General features: G+C 29.2%; 1 long non-coding RNA gene across 1 annotated transcript; it reads left to right on the top strand.

Moving 5' to 3' along the window:
* The first annotated feature begins 318 nt into the window (after nucleotides 1–318).
* On the top strand, nucleotides 319–5,146 carry LOC113559614. The gene is made up of 7 exons (XR_003406020.1): nucleotides 319–388; nucleotides 534–690; nucleotides 1,408–1,564; nucleotides 2,281–2,437; nucleotides 3,155–3,311; nucleotides 4,027–4,183; nucleotides 4,896–5,146. It is a non-coding gene; the product is annotated as an uncharacterized LOC113559614 (long non-coding RNA).
* Nucleotides 5,147–5,582: the final 436 nt, after the last annotated feature.

Below are 5,582 nucleotides of genomic sequence, written 5' to 3'. Positions count from 1 at the left end.
ATTGAATAATAAACAGGCAGTAATTTATTTTATCTAAAGTCTGTGCTAATCATTACTAGTTCATATTTATAATGTTGTTATTATAATTAAATCAGTAATTTGTATGTTAAATGGTAATGTCATTCTATAGCCATTAGCTGTTGTTTAAAATATTTGTACTTTTGTACTCCGTCAGTTGCTTTTGACAATAAACGAATCCTACACTTATATTTGCAATATATACTAATGTCTTATCAAAATTATTTCTCCTTATCACATATTATTAGTTTATGATATTCAAAAGTGTTTGAACATTGTAGTATTTTTTTTTATACTAGTCTCATGCCCGTCAATTGAATACTATCTGAAATTTTGTGATGTTTAGAATGTAATTTGCCTAATAATTCAGGTTTGTTTGTACCCATCTATGAATTTTTAAGTGTTGTCTTCGGAACGATTGTCGTATATATTTTATCTTTCTCCACGTAGAGTAGCTTAGTATGACACTTTAAACTCCATCTGTTACACTCGTTTAACTGATGATATTCTTCTAGGTAGCAGCAACCCTGATCATTCATAGTATGCCGAGCACGCTAATTGCATGTACAACACTTGGGAAGATAGTCATACTCTACAGTGACGATGACCTACGACAATATACTAACATTCACTCATGATTTATTCCAATGTTAAATGTAACGACTGTTGTCTGTAAGTTGACGGTACTATCATAAATTAAATTTTACAAATACTAAAGAATGTTCATAAAACTCCATTGCCATGTAATTTTCCATCATAGGAATTGATCTCAGCTATTTATATATTTTAAAATTCACTATTAATTACATTTAGTGTCTATCATTGAAGGTTAAAGCGGCTCGGATACTGTATTTAAATTGATATTTTTTCATATTTTTTTAATGTACTCAGTGTAAATCCTATTTAAGGAATAGACTCTTCTACAATATGTTGTAATTACGATTAGATCAGAATTTTGTATGTTAAGTGGTTATTTCATTCTATAGCCATTAGCTGCTGTTTAAAATATTTGTACTTTTGTATTCCGTCAGTTACTCTTGACAATAAACGAATCCTACACTTATATTTGCAATATATACTAATGTCTTATCAAAATTATTTCTCCTTATCACATATTATTAGTTTATGTTATTCAAAAGTGTTTGAACATTGTAGTATTTTTTTTTATACTAGTCTCATGCCCGTCAATTGAATACTATCTGAAATTTTGTGATGTTTAGAATGTAATTTGCCTAATAATTCAGGTTTGTTTGTACCCATCTATGAATTTTTAAGTGTTGTCTTCGGAACGATTGTCGTATATATTTTATCTTTCTCCACGTAGAGTAGCTTAGTATGACACTTTAAACTCCATCTGTTACACTCGTTTAACTGATGATATTCTTCTAGGTAGCAGCAACCCTGATCATTCATAGTATGCCGAGCACGCTAATTGCATGTACAACACTTGGGAAGATAGTCATACTCTACAGTGACGATGACCTACGACAATATACTAACATTCACTCATGATTTATTCCAATGTTAAATGTAATGACTGTTGTCTGTAAGTTGACGGTACTATCATAAATTAAATTTTACAAATCTAAAGAATGTTCATAAAACTCCATTGCCATGTAATTTTCCATCATAGGAATTGATCTTAGCTATTTAAATATTTTAAAATTCACTATTAATTACATTTAGTGTCTATCATTGAAGGTTAAAGCGGCTCGGATACTGTATTTAAATTGATATTTTTTCATATTTTTTTAATGTACTCAGTGTAAATCCTATTTAAGGAATAGACTCTTCTACAATATGTTGTAATTACGATTAGATCAGAATTTTGTATGTTAAGTGGTTATTTCATTCTATAGCCATTAGCTGCTGTTTAAAATATTTGTACTTTTGTATTCCGTCAGTTACTCTTGACAATAAACGAATCCTACACTTATATTTGCAATATATACTAATGTCTTATCAAAATTATTTCTCCTTATCACATATTATTAGTTTATGTTATTCAAAAGTGTTTGAACATTGTAGTATTTTTTTTTATACTAGTCTCATGCCCGTCAATTGAATACTATCTGAAATTTTGTGATGTTTAGAATGTAATTTGCCTAATAATTCAGGTTTGTTTGTACCCATCTATGAATTTTTAAGTGTTGTCTTCGGAACGATTGTCGTATATATTTTATCTTTCTCCACGTAGAGTAGCTTAGTATGACACTTTAAACTCCATCTGTTACACTCGTTTAACTGATGATATTCTTCTAGGTAGCAGCAACACTGATCATTCATAGTATGCCGAGCACGCTAATTGCATGTACAACACTTGGGAAGATAGTCATACTCTACAGTGACGATGACCTACGACAATATACTAACATTCACTCATGATTTATTCCAATGTTAAATGTAACGACTGTTGTCTGTAAGTTTATGGTAGTATCATAAATTAAATTTTACAAATCTAAAGAATGTTCATAAAACTTCATTGCCATGTAATTTTCCATCATAGGAATTGATCTCAGCTATTTATATATTTTAAAATTCACTATTAATTACATTTAGTGTCTATCATTGAAGGTTAAAGCGGCTCGGATACTGTATTTAAATTGATATTTTTTCATATTTTTTTAATGTACTCAGTGTAAATCCTATTTAAGGAATAGACTCTTCTACAATATGTTGTAATTACGATTAGATCAGAATTTTGTATGTTAAGTGGTTATTTCATTCTATAGCCATTAGCTGTTGTTTAAAATATTTGTACTTTTGTATTCCGTCTGTTGCTCTTGACAATAAAAGAATCCTACACTTATATTTGCAATATATACTAATGTCTTATCAAAATTATTTCTCCTTATCACATATTATTAGTTTATGATATTCAAAAGTGTTTGAACATTGTAGTATTTTTTTTTAATAATAGTCTCATGCCCGTCAATTGAATACTATCTGAAATTTTGTGATGTTTAGAATGTAATTTGCCTAATAATTCAGGTTTGTTTGTACCCAACTATGAATTTTTAAGTGTTGTCTTCGGAACGATTGTCGTATATATTTTATCTTTCTCCACGTAGAGTAGCTTAGTATGACACTTTAAACTTCATCTGTTACACTCGTTTAACTGATGATATTTTTCTAGGTAGCAGCAACCCTGATCATTCATAGTATGCCGAGCACGCTAATTGCATGTACAACACTTGGGAAGATAGTCATACTCTACAGTGACGTCGACCTACGACAATATACTAACATTCACTCATGATTTATTCCAATGTTAAATGTAATGACTGTTGTCTGTAAGTTGATGGTACTATCATAAATTAAATTTTACAAATACTAAAGAATGTTCATAAAACTCCATTGCCATGTAATTTTCCATCATAGGAATTGATCTTAGCTATTTAAATATTTTAAAATTCACTATTAATTACATTTAGTGTCTATCATTGAAGGTTAAAGTGGCTCGGATACTGTATTTAAATTGATATATTTTCATATTTTTTTAATGTACTCAGTGTAAATCCTATTTAAGGAATAGACTCTTCTATAATATGTTGTAATTACGATTAGATCAGAATTTTGTATGTTAAGTGGTTATTTCATTCTATAGCCATTAGCTGCTGTTTAAAATATTTGTACTTTTGTATTCCGTCAGTTGCTCTTGACAATAAACGAATCCTACACTTATATTTGCAATATATACTAATGTCTTATCAAAATTATTTCTCCTTATCACATATTATTAGTTTATGTTATTCAAAAGTGTTTGAACATTGTAGTATTTTTTTTTATAATAGTCTCATGCCCGTCAATTGAATACTATCTGAAATTTTGTGATGTTTAGAATGTAATTTGCCTAATAATTCAGGTTTGTTTGTACCCACTATGAATTTTAAGTGTTGTCTTCGGAACGATTGTCGTATATATTTTATCTTTCTCCACGTAGAGTAGCTTAGTATGACACTTTAAACTCCATCTGTTACACTCGTTTAACTGATGATATTCTTCTAGGTAGCAGCAACACTGATCATTCATAGTATGCCGAGCACGCTAATTGCATGTACAACACTTGGGAAGATAGTCATACTCTACAGTGACGATGACCTACGACAATATACTAACATTCACTCATGATTTATTCCAATGTTAAATGTAATGACTGTTGTCTGTAAGTTGACGGTACTATCATAAATTAAATTTTACAAATCTAAAGAATGTTCATAAAACTCCATTGCCATGTAATTTTCCATCATAGGAATTGATCTTAGCTATTTAAATATTTTAAAATTCACTATTAATTACATTTAGTGTCTATCATTGAAGGTTAAAGTGGCTCGGATACTGTATTTAAATTGATATATTTTCATATTTTTTTAATGTACTCAGTGTAATCCTATTTAAGGAATAGACTCTTCTATATATGTTGTAATTACGATTAGATCAGAATTTTGTATGTTAAGTGGTTATTTCATTCTTAGCCATTAGCTGCTGTTTAAAATATTTGTACTTTTGTATTCCGTCAGTTGCTCTTGACAATAAACGAATCCTACACTTATATTTGCAATATATACTAATGTCTTATCAAAATTATTTCTCCTTATCACATATTATTAGTTTATGATATTCAAAAGTGTTTGAACATTGTAGTATTTTTTTTTATAATAGTCTCATGCCCGTCAATTGAATACTATCTGAAATTTTGTGATGTTTAGAATGTAATTTGCCTAATAATTCAGGTGTGTTTGTACCCAACTATGAATTTTAAGTGTTGTCTTCGGAACGATTGTCGTATATATTTTATCTTTCTCCACGTAGAGTAGCTTAGTATGACACTTTAAACTCCATCTGTTACACTCGTTTAACTGATGATATTCTTCTAGGTAGCAGCAACACTGATCATTCATAGTATGCCGAGCACGCTAATTGCATGTACAACACTTGGGAAGATAGTCATACTCTACAGTGACGATGACCTACGACAATATACTAACATTCACTCATGATTTATTCCAATGTTAAATGTAATGACTGTTGTCTGTAAGTTGACGGTACTATCATAAATTAAATTTTACAAATCTAAAGAATGTTCATAAAACTCCATTGCCATGTAATTTTCCATCATAGGAATTGATCTTAGCTATTAAATATTTTAAAATTCACTATTAATTACATTTAGTGTCTATCATTGAAGGTTAAAGTGGCTCGGATACTGTATTTAAATTGATATTTTTCATATTTTTTTAATGTACTCAGTGTAAATCCTATTTAAGGAATAGACTCTTCTATAATATGTTGTAATTACGATTAGATCAGAATTTTGTATGTAAGATGGTTATTTCATTCTATAGCCATTAGCTGCTGTTTAAAATATTTGTACTTTTGTATTCCGTCAGTGCTCTTGACAATAAACGAATCCTACACTTTATTTGCAATATATACTAATGTCTTATCAAAATATTTCTCCTTATCACATATTATTAGTTTATGATATTCAAAAGTGTTTGAACATTGTAGTATTTTTTTTTATAATAGTCTCATGCCCGTCAATTGAATACTATCTGAAATTT

Source organism: Rhopalosiphum maidis, chromosome 3, assembly GCF_003676215.2.
Source record: "Rhopalosiphum maidis isolate BTI-1 chromosome 3, ASM367621v3, whole genome shotgun sequence".
Taxonomy (NCBI): domain Eukaryota; kingdom Metazoa; phylum Arthropoda; class Insecta; order Hemiptera; family Aphididae; genus Rhopalosiphum; species Rhopalosiphum maidis.
The sequence above is the reverse complement of the archived record's forward strand: the minus strand, read 5'-3'. Positions and strand labels throughout refer to the sequence as shown.